Here is a 12,985-nt window from a genome sequence, read left to right as displayed (position 1 = left end):
ACTCCGTCAAAATACGATGGAGACCCCAAAACTTGTAGGGGTTTTCTTAACCAATGCTCAGTTCATTTTGAGCTCCAGCCTCAAAATTTTTCTACCCATCGTTCCAGAGTGGCCTATCTTATCTCATTGTTTTCTGGACAAGCTCTGGCTTGGGATTCCCCTCTGTGGGAGAGAAACGATCCTGTATTACAAGATAGTGCCAAATTCATTTCTATGTTCCGAAGTGTGTTCGATGAACCAGGTCGTGTGACCTCCGCTGCTTCCAGCATTCTTCGTTTACGTCAGGGTTCTCATACAGTAGGCCAGTACGTCATTCAATTTAGGATATTAGCCTCTGAACTTCAGTGGAACACTGAAGCATTAATTGCCGCCTTCTGGCAGGGGCTCTCCGATAAAATTAAAGATGCACTGACTACCCAAGAGCTTCCTACGTCATTAGAAGATTTGATTTCTCTTTGCCATCGTGTAGACATGAGGTTTCGTGAAAGGGAATCTGAGAAAACAACTTCAGTTAAAGCACCTCTTCGCTCAACCCCTCAATTTCGTCCAGCTTCACCTTCTGTGATCCCCATGGAGATAGGACGTTCCAAACTAACGTCAGAGGAGAGGAACCGAAGAGTAAAGAATAGACTTTGTATCTATTGTGCTGATTCCACACATATGCTCAGTTCTTGCCCTAAGAAATCGGGAAATGCCAGGCCCTAACTAGTTCTGGAGAGGTGAAGTTAGGGTCCCTGGAGTCCTCTCCATCTTCTACGAAATTAAAAGTCTGCGCTTTTGATGTTACGATTTCCTTTGCTACCAAATCCTTTGAGTCTCAAGCACTGATTGATTCTGGAGCAGCAGGAAATTTCATTTCTAAATCCCTAGTGAATCAATGGTCCCTACCAGTGATTACTTTGAAAACACCGATTACTGTGACTGCTATAGATGGATCACGTCTCATCAATGGTCTCATCACCCAGAGTACGTCTCCAGTAACGCTTCAGATTGGTGTGCTACACCATGAAGAGATTTCGTTTTTAATTCTTCCTGCTACGACAAGTCCGATTGTCTTAGGCCTTCCATGGCTTCAATGTCATTCTCCGCAGATTGACTGGCGCACTCCTCAAGTTACGTCTTGGGGAGCTGAATGTCATCATCGTTGTCTTTCTCAAGTCATTCCTCTTAAAATACAGCAATCTTCCATCTCATCTTCCTCACCGGGACTCCCTCCTCAGTATGCTTCATTTGCCGATGTTTTTGATAAAGCTCAGTCTGAACGTCTTCCTCCTCATCGTTCATGGGATTGTCCGATCGATCTTCTACCTGGCAAGACTCCTCCTAGGGGTCGGGTCTATCCACTTTCGTTACCTGAAACTCAAGCTACATCTGATTACATCCAGGAGAATCTCCAGCGAGGGTTTATTCGACCTTCCACCTCTCCCGCTGGAGCCGGGTTCTTCTTCGTAAAAAAGAAGGATGGATCACTACGCCCCTGCATAGATTTTCGTGGACTCAATGCCATTACTATTAAAAATCGGTATCCCATTCCGTTGATCACTGAGTTATTTGATCGCATCAAGGGAGCTTGGATCTTTACCAAGTTGGATCTTCGTGGTGCCTATAATTTAATTAGAATCCGGCCCGGTGACGAATGGAAGACAGCGTTCAACACCAGAGATGGGCATTATGAATATCTAGTAATGCCTTTCGGGTTTGTGTAATGCCCCCGCTGTTTTCCAGGGCTTCGTTAATGAGATATTTCGGGACTTGTTATATGTATGTGTCGTTGTCTACTTGGACGACATATTGATCTTTTCACAGGACATGCCTTCTCATCACCAACATGTGGCAGAGGTCCTTTCCAGACTCCGGAAAAATTCATCATTCTGTAAATTAGAAAAATGTTCATTCGCGTTGACCCAGATTCCATTTTTGGGGTATATTGTTTCCGGAGTTGGCCTACAAATGGATCCAGAAAAGGTGAATGCTGTATTACATTGGCCCCAGCCAACTACTCTTCGTGCTATCCAGCGTTTTTTAGGTTTTGCCACTTACTATAGACGCTTCATTCAAGACTTCTCGTCCATTGCATCTCCTGTTGTGGCCCTGACTCGTAAAGGGGCCAATACTAAGCAATGGTCATCCGAGGCCCTCCAAGCCTTTCAATTTCTTAAAGAGTCCTTCTCCTCTGCTCCCATTCTTCGACAGCCTGATGTGACACTTCCCTTCTTCCTAGAAGTAGATGCCTCTAATGTGGGCTTAGGAGCCATTCTCTCCCAACGATCGGAGCAACAAAAATTCCATCCTTGTGCCTTTTACTCTCGGGGTCTCCTGCCTGCGGAGAAAAATTACACTATCGGGGACAAGGAGTTGCTGGCTATCAAAGTTGCATTAGAGGAGTGGAGATACTTATTGGAAGGAGCTCGTCACCCTGTGACGATTTTCACGGATCATAAGAACCTGTCATACTTACAGTCTGCCCAATGCTTGAATCCTCGTCAAGCAAGATGGTCTCTTTTCTTTTCCCGTTTCGAATTAATCATAACCTTCAAACCAGCCGCCAAGAACAAGAAAGCTGACGCTCTATCCCGAGCTTTTGTGACGTCCTCTGACGTTGAAGAGGTTCCCAACCATGCTATACTAGACCCCAAATGTATCTCGCTGGCTGCTTCTTCCACTAAAGTGCTACCATTTGGGAAGACCCTTGTGCCTCCTACTCTTAGGAGGAAAATCCTTTCGTGGTTCCATTCTTCTCGTTTTTCTGGACATGCTGGTGAACGCAAGACCTTTGAGATTCTCTCTCGAAGTTACTGGTGGCCCTCGATGAGGAGAGACGTCAAAGAGTTTGTAGCTGCTTGTGAATTGTGTTCTCAGTTTAAATCCTCCCGCAGAACTCCAGCGGGGTTGCTGCAACCACTACCCATTCCGTCCAAGCCCTGGACCCATATTAGTATGGACTTTGTTACTGATCTGCCACCTAGTAAAAATTGTAATACTATTTGGGTAGTGGTAGACAGATTTTCTAAGATGGCTCATTTTGTCCCTTTGTCTGGTTTGCCTTCCTCGTCTACTCTGGCTGAACATTTCGTTAAGGAAATCTTTCGTATTCATGGATGTCCGTCTGAGATTGTGTCAGATAGAGGAGTACAATTCGTTTCCAGATTCTGGCGGGCCCTTTGTAAAACCTTGGGCATACGATTAGCACTCTCATCTTCCTACCATCCTCAATCAAACGGACAAACTGAAAGGGTCAATCAAGATCTCGAGACCTTTATAAGGATGTTCTCATCAGCCAATCAAGACAACTGGGTAGAATTGCTTCCTTGGGCTGAATTCGCTCATAACAACATGTACCATAAGTCATCTTCCAAAACTCCATTCTTTGTGGTTTACGGTCACCATCCGTCTTTTCCGGAATTTCCTGCCCTCCCTCCCACCCAAGTTCCTGCTGTAGAGACTGTTTGTCAGACCTTGAAAAATATTTGGTCTCAGGTCAAAACCTGTTTGAAGAAGATATCTGCCAAATATAAGTCTTTCGCAGATAGGAAGAGGCGGGCTATTCCACCACTGAAAATTGGAGATCGTGTCTGGTTATCTACCAAAAATATTCGTTTAAAGGTCCCATCTATGAAATTCGCTCCCCGTTTTATTGGTCCATATAGGATCATTCAAGTGATAAATCCAGTTTGTTTCAAACTTCTACTTCCTAAGAACCTTCGTATTTCCAATGCCTTCCATGTGTCCTTGCTCAAACCTCTCATCATCAACCGTTTCTCGGCTCCTCCTTCAGCACCTCAGCCAGTTCAAGTTCATCAGGAGGAAGATTTCGAGATTACTCATGTATTGGACGCAAAAATTTTGCGAGGAGTTCTCCGTTTCCTCGTTCATTGGAAGGGCTTTGGTCCTGAGGAGCGTTCATGGATCAAAGCTAAAGATCTCAACGCCCCAGCTCTTCTTAAGAAGTTTTATTCCAAAAATCCGGACAAGCCCGGTTCCAGGTGTTCTGTGCCCACCTTTAAAAGGGGGGGTACTGTCACTCACCAGACTGTGAGTGCTTCCTCCCGTGTGTTTAGGAACCGTGGCCGTCCACCATCCTGAGGGTCTGCGCATGCGCAGCCCTTTCAACCTTCAGTACCTGTCCCTTTAGTTAATTGGCTGATCAGGCAACACTCCCTATTTAAAGCACCTGCTGTCCATACCTCGTTGCCTGATCTTGGAGTCTCATTCCCCATGAGCCTCTGAAGGTGTTCCTGTGTTTCCTCGTGTATTCAGCGCTGCTGATCCCTGTGGTTTCCAGACCACTTCTACTCCTGTGGTTTCCAGACCACTTCAACCCTCCTGTGTTTCATCGTGACTGTTAGCTGATTCCTATCCGCTGCCTCCGTGCACTACAGTCTTCTGACCACTTCAACCCTCCTATGTTTCATCGTGACTGTTAGCTGATTCCTATCCGCTGCCTCTGTGCACTACAGTCTTCAGACCACTTCAACCCTCCTGTGTTTCATCGTGACTGTTAGCTGATTCCTATCCGCTGCCTCCGTGCATTACAGTCTTCAGACCATTTCAACTCTCCTGTGTTTCATCGTGACTGTTAAGCTGATTCCTATCCGCTGCCTCCGTGCGCTACAGTCTTCAGCTCATCTCAACTCTCCTGTATTTCCTCGAGACTGCAACAGCTGATTCCTATCCGCTGCTCTCCGTGCTCAACAGTTCCAGCTCAGCTCTACTCTCCCGTGTTTCATCGTGGCTGCACCTGCTGGTTGCTATCCGCTACCTCCGTGTACCTGCAGAGTCCTGCTGGCTGCTACTCCTCAGTTCTACTCGTGTCTGCAGCAGCTGATCCGCTCTCCGTGCTTCTCAGTGTTCCTGCTGGTGTCCACTCGCCAGTCTGCATCGGATCTGCGCCTCACTGCTTTCATCTCGTCTAGACCATCGCTACTCTTCAGGGTCCTCCAGGAGTCCAGTTCTACATACTACTGCTTCCTGAGTATTTGTGCTATCCCTGCTGGTCTACCTACCTGTGCGCTGCACCTACTTGATTACCGCTTCACCCTCCAGGGACTTCGCATCCTGCCGGCCTCCAGCCGTTCAGGTATCTCTGCACTCCTGTCTGACAGCCTGCTCCTGAACCACGGTATGCATACTTCTCATTGACTGTGCTGGTGTATTGCATATCTTGCTGGACTGAGTTGTTCTCCTCTGGAGCTTACTATCCGCTGAGACTTTTGCCATCATTGACTGTGTTATCTTTTGCCCGGATAGTTTCTATGACTTTGTATTATTGCAGTGCTGTTCAGTCATTACTATATTGTGCATGTCATTGTGGATCAAGTTCAAGGTGCCCGTGTATCCTCTGTATTGCAGTCTCTCCCCGTGCTCCTCCTCACATATATATTCAGTGGTACAACTTGCTAGAGGCAGACCACTGATTCCTGTTTCCAGTGTCACCTGTTCCAGTGTCCTCTCACATAGCAGTGGTACAACTTGCTAACGCAGACCACTGACTTCCCGGATACCTTCACCTGGATTCCATTCCTTCACCCAGACAGCGGTACAACTTGCTAAACGCAGACCGCTGACTCTCATCACCTCCTCATTTCTGTTGGACATTCCTCCTCACTATAGCAGTGGTACAACTTGCTACCGCAGACCACTGACTACTCTCACGTATCCTTTGTCCATTCTGTTCCTCGTGTATTACTACATATATATTACCAGTGCTGCTAGTCATAGACTTTCCCGAGCATCTCTATCATCTGCTGTCTCCTGTTCCGTGATCACCCCGCTACCAGAGTACCATATTACCATCTATACTGCTCTGGTAAGCTTATCACCTGGTGATCCCTGGGTAAAGACTCCTAGTGCCCGTGACAAATGCTCTCTGTATGATATAGAAGTAACTAGAATGCTCTCTGTATGATAAACTAGTCACTGGAATGCTCTATATGATACAGAGGTAACTAGTACACTCTGTATTGTATACTAGTCAAAAGAATGATCTCTGCATGGTATAGAGGTCACTAGAATGCTCTTTGTACTGTTTACCGGTCACTGGAATGATCTCTGTATTGTATATAGGTCACTAGAATGCTTTCTGTATTATATACTGGTCACTAGAATGCTCTCTATGCTATAGAGATGACTAGAATGCTCTCTGTATTATATACTAGTCACTGGAATGCTCTCTATATGATACGGTACACATTAGTACACTCTTTGTATTGTATGCTAGTCAAAAGAATGATCTCTGTATTGTATAGCGGTCCCTAGAATGTGCTCTGTATTATATACTGGTCACTAGAATGATCTCTGTATGATATATAGATCACTAGAATCCTCTCTGTATTATATACTGGGCACTAGAATGATCTCTGTATGATATATAGATCACTAGAATCCTCTCTGTATTATATACTGGGCACTAGAATGATCTCTGTATGATATAGAGATCACTAAAATGCTCGTTTTATTATATACTGGGCACTAGAATGATCGCTGTATGATATAGAGGTCACTAGAATGCTCTCTGTATTATATACTGGACACTAGGATGATCTCTGTATGATATATAGGTCACTGGAATGCTTGTATTATATTCTGAGCACTAGAATGATCTCTGTATGATATAGAGGTCACTAGAATGCTCTCTGTATTATATACTGGGCACTAGAATGAACTCTGTATGATATAGAGATCACTAGAATGCTCATTTTATTATATACTGGGCACTAGAATGATCGCTGTATGATATAGAGGTCACTAGAATGCTCGTTGTATTATATACTGGACACTAGAATGATCTCTATGATATATAGGTCACTGGAATGCGTGTATTATATTCTGAGCACTAGAATGATCTCTATGATATAGAGGTCACTAGAATGCTCTCTGTATTATATACTGGACACTAGAATGATCTCTGTATGATATAGAGGTCACTAGAATGCTTGTTGTATTATATGCTGGGCACTAGAATGATCTCTGTATGATATATAGATCACTAGAATACTCTCTGTATTATATACTGGGCACTAGAATGATCTCTGTATGATATAGAGATCACTAAAATGCTCGTTTTATTATGTACTGGGCACTAGAATGATCGCTGTATGATATAGAGGTCACTAGAATGCTCTCTGTATTATATACTGGACACTAGGATGATCTCTGTATGATATAGAGGTCACTGGAATGCTTGTATTATATTCTAAACACTAGAATGATCTCTGTATGATCTAGAGGTCACTAGAATGCTCTCTGTATTATATACTGGACACTAGAATGATCTCTGTATGATATAGAGGTCACTAGAATGCTCATTTTATTATATACTCGGCACTAGAATGATCTCTATATGATTTATAGGTCACTGGAATGCTTGTATTATATTCTGAGTACTAGAATGATCTCTGTATGATATAGAGGTCACTAGAATGCTCTCTGTATTATATTCTGAGCACTAGAATGATCTCTGTATGATATAGAGGTCACTAGAATGCTCTCTGTATTATATACTGGACACTAGAATGATCTCTGTATGATATAGAGGTCACTAGAATGCTCGTTGTATTATATACTCGGCACTAGAATGATCTCTGTATGATATTTAGGTCACTGGAATGCTTGTATTATATACTCGACACTAGAATGATCTCTGTATGATATATAGGTCACTGGAATGCTTGTATTATATTCTGAGTACTAGAATGATCTCTGTATGATATAGAGGTCACTAAAATGCTCTCTGTATTATATACTGGACACTAGAATGATCGCTGTATGATATAGAGGTCACTAGAATGCTCTCTGTATTATATACTGGACACTAGAATGATCGCTGTATGATATAGAGGTCACTAGAATGCTCTCTGTATTATATACTGGACACTAGAATGATCTCTGTATGATATAGAGGTCACTAGAATGCTCTCTGTATTATATACTGGGCACTAGAATGATCTCTGTATGATATACTGGTCACTAGAATGCTTTCTGTATGATATAGAGGTCACTGGAATGCTTATGTATTATATACTCGTCACTAAAATGATCTCTGTATTGTATAGAGGTCCCTAGAATCCTCTCTGTATTATATACTGGGCACTAGAATGATCTCTGTATGATATAGAGGTCACTAGAATGCTTTCTGTATTATATACTGGTCACTAGAATGATCTCTGTATGATATATAGATCACTAGAATTTTCTCTGTATTATATACTGGGCACTAGAATGATCTCTGTATGATATATAGATCACTAGAATCCTCTCTGTATTATATACTGGGCACTAGAATGATCTCTGTATGATATAGAGATCACTAAAATGCTCGTTTTATTATATACTGGGCACTAGAATGATCGCTGTATGATATAGAGGTCACTAGAATGCTCTCTGTATTATATACTGGACACTAGGATGATCTCTGTATGATATATAGGTCACTGGAATGCTTGTATTATATTCTGAGCACTAGAATGATCTCTGTATGATATAGAGGTCACTAGAATGCTCTCTGTATTATATACTGGGCACTAGAATGAACTCTGTATGATATAGAGATCACTAGAATGCTCATTTTATTATATACTGGGCACTAGAATGATAGCTGTATGATATAGAGGTCACTAGAATGCTCGTTGTATTATATACTGGACACTAGAATGATCTCTATGATATATAGGTCACTGGAATGCTTGTATTATATTCTGAGCACTAGAATGATCTCTATGATATAGAGGTCACTAGAATGCTCTTTGTATTATATACTGGACACTAGAATGATCTCTGTATGATATAGAGGTCACTAGAATGCTTGTTGTATTATATACTGGGCACTAGAATGATCTCTGTATGATATATAGATCACTAGAATCCTCTCTGTATTATATACTGGGCACTAGAATGATCTCTGTATGATATAGAGATCACTAAAATGCTCGTTTTATTATGTACTGGGCACTAGAATGATCGCTGTATGATATAGAGGTCACTAGAATGCTCTCTGTATTATATACTGGACACTAGGATGATCTCTGTATGATATAGAGGTCACTGGAATGCTTGTATTATATTCTGAGCACTAGAATGATCTCTGTATGATATAGAGGTCACTAGAATGCTCTCTGTATTATATATTGGACACTAGAATGATCTCTGTATGATATAGAGGTCACTAGAATGCTCATTTTATTATATACTCGGCACTAGAATGATCTCTGTATGATATATAGGTCACTGGAATGTTTGTATTATATTCTGAGTACTAGAATGATCTCTGTATGATATAGAGGTCACTAGAATGCTCTCTGTATTATATTCTGAGCACTAGAATGATCTCTGTATGATATAGAGGTCACTAGAATGCTCTCTGTATTATATACTGGACACTAGAATGATCTCTGTATGATATAGAGGTCACTAGAATGCTCGTTGTATTATATACTCGGCACTAGAATGATCTCTGTATGATATATAGGTCACTGGAATGCTTGTATTATATACTCGGCACTAGAATGATCTCTGTATGATATATAGGTCACTGGAATGCTTGTATTATATACTCGACACTAGAATGATCTCTGTATGATATATAGGTCACTGGAATGCTTGTATTATATTCTGAGTACTAGAATGATCTCTGTATGATATAGAGGTCACTAAAATGCTCTCTGTATTATATACTGGACACTAGAATGATCGCTGTATGATATAGAGGTCACTTTAATGCTCTCTGTATTATATACTGGACACTAGAATGATCGCTGTATGATATAGAGGTCACTAGAATGCTCTCTGTATTATATACTGGACACTAGAATGATCTCTGTATGATATAGAGGTCACTAAAATGCTCTCTGTATTATATACTGGGCACTAGAATGATCTCTGTATGATATACTGGTCACTAGAATGCTTTCTGTATGATATAGAGGTCACTGGAATGCTTATGTATTATATACTGGTCACTAAAATGATCTCTGTATTGTATAGAGGTCCCTAGAATCCTCTCTGTATTATATACTGGGCACTAGAATGATCTCTGTATGATATAGAGGTCACTAGAATGCTTTCTGTATTATATACTGGTCACTAGAATGATCTCTGTATGATATATAGATCACTAGAATCCTCTCTGTATTATATACTGGGCACTAGAATGATCTCTGTATGATATATAGATCACTAGAATCCTCTCTGTATTATATACTGGGCACTAGAATGATCTCTGTATGATATAGAGATCACTAAAATGCTCGTTTTATTATATACTGGGCACTAGAATGATCGCTGTATGATATAGAGGTCACTAGAATGCTCTCTGTATTATATACTGGACACTAGGATGATCTCTGTATGATATATAGGTCACTGGAATGCTTGTATTATATTCTGAGCACTAGAATGATCTCTGTATGATATAGAGGTCACTAGAATGCTCTCTGTATTATATACTGGGCACTAGAATGAACTCTGTATGATATAGAGATCACTAGAATGCTCATTTTATTATATACTGGGCACTAGAATGATCGCTGTATGATATAGAGGTCACTAGAATGCTCGTTGTATTATATACTGGACACTAGAATGATCTCTATGATATATAGGTCACTGGAATGCGTGTATTATATTCTGAGCACTAGAATGATCTCTATGATATAGAGGTCACTAGAATGCTCTCTGTATTATATACTGGACACTAGAATGATCTCTGTATGATATAGAGGTCACTAGAATGCTTGTTGTATTATATGCTGGGCACTAGAATGATCTCTGTATGATATATAGATCACTAGAATACTCTCTGTATTATATACTGGGCACTAGAATGATCTCTGTATGATATAGAGATCACTAAAATGCTCGTTTTATTATGTACTGGGCACTAGAATGATCGCTGTATGATATAGAGGTCACTAGAATGCTCTCTGTATTATATACTGGACACTAGGATGATCTCTGTATGATATAGAGGTCACTGGAATGCTTGTATTATATTCTAAACACTAGAATGATCTCTGTATGATCTAGAGGTCACTAGAATGCTCTCTGTATTATATACTGGACACTAGAATGATCTCTGTATGATATAGAGGTCACTAGAATGCTCATTTTATTATATACTCGGCACTAGAATGATCTCTATATGATTTATAGGTCACTGGAATGCTTGTATTATATTCTGAGTACTAGAATGATCTCTGTATGATATAGAGGTCACTAGAATGCTCTCTGTATTATATTCTGAGCACTAGAATGATCTCTGTATGATATAGAGGTCACTAGAATGCTCTCTGTATTATATACTGGACACTAGAATGATCTCTGTATGATATAGAGGTCACTAGAATGCTCGTTGTATTATATACTCGGCACTAGAATGATCTCTGTATGATATTTAGGTCACTGGAATGCTTGTATTATATACTCGACACTAGAATGATCTCTGTATGATATATAGGTCACTGGAATGCTTGTATTATATTCTGAGTACTAGAATGATCTCTGTATGATATAGAGGTCACTAAAATGCTCTCTGTATTATATACTGGACACTAGAATGATCGCTGTATGATATAGAGGTCACTAGAATGCTCTCTGTATTATATACTGGACACTAGAATGATCGCTGTATGATATAGAGGTCACTAGAATGCTCTCTGTATTATATACTGGACACTAGAATGATCTCTGTATGATATAGAGGTCACTAGAATGCTCTCTGTATTATATACTGGGCACTAGAATGATCTCTGTATGATATACTGGTCACTAGAATGCTTTCTGTATGATATAGAGGTCACTGGAATGCTTATGTATTATATACTCGTCACTAAAATGATCTCTGTATTGTATAGAGGTCCCTAGAATCCTCTCTGTATTATATACTGGGCACTAGAATGATCTCTGTATGATATAGAGGTCACTAGAATGCTTTCTGTATTATATACTGGTCACTAGAATGATCTCTGTATGATATATAGATCACTAGAATTTTCTCTGTATTATATACTGGGCACTAGAATGATCTCTGTATGATATATAGATCACTAGAATCCTCTCTGTATTATATACTGGGCACTAGAATGATCTCTGTATGATATAGAGATCACTAAAATGCTCGTTTTATTATATACTGGGCACTAGAATGATCGCTGTATGATATAGAGGTCACTAGAATGCTCTCTGTATTATATACTGGACACTAGGATGATCTCTGTATGATATATAGGTCACTGGAATGCTTGTATTATATTCTGAGCACTAGAATGATCTCTGTATGATATAGAGGTCACTAGAATGCTCTCTGTATTATATACTGGGCACTAGAATGAACTCTGTATGATATAGAGATCACTAGAATGCTCATTTTATTATATACTGGGCACTAGAATGATAGCTGTATGATATAGAGGTCACTAGAATGCTCGTTGTATTATATACTGGACACTAGAATGATCTCTATGATATATAGGTCACTGGAATGCTTGTATTATATTCTGAGCACTAGAATGATCTCTATGATATAGAGGTCACTAGAATGCTCTTTGTATTATATACTGGACACTAGAATGATCTCTGTATGATATAGAGGTCACTAGAATGCTTGTTGTATTATATACTGGGCACTAGAATGATCTCTGTATGATATATAGATCACTAGAATCCTCTCTGTATTATATACTGGGCACTAGAATGATCTCTGTATGATATAGAGATCACTAAAATGCTCGTTTTATTATGTACTGGGCACTAGAATGATCGCTGTATGATATAGAGGTCACTAGAATGCTCTCTGTATTATATACTGGACACTAGGATGATCTCTGTATGATATAGAGGTCACTGGAATGCTTGTATTATATTCTGAGCACTAGAATGATCTCTGTATGATATAGAGGTCACTAGAATGCTCTCTGTATTATATATTGGACACTAGAATGATCTCTGTATGATATAGAGGTCACTAGAATGCTCATTTTATTATATACTCGGC

The sequence above is a fragment of the Mixophyes fleayi genome, chromosome 10, assembly GCF_038048845.1.
Source record: "Mixophyes fleayi isolate aMixFle1 chromosome 10, aMixFle1.hap1, whole genome shotgun sequence".
In the NCBI taxonomy this organism is placed as follows: Eukaryota; Metazoa; Chordata; class Amphibia; order Anura; family Limnodynastidae; genus Mixophyes; species Mixophyes fleayi.
The sequence above is the reverse complement of the archived record's forward strand: the minus strand, read 5'-3'. Positions refer to the sequence as shown.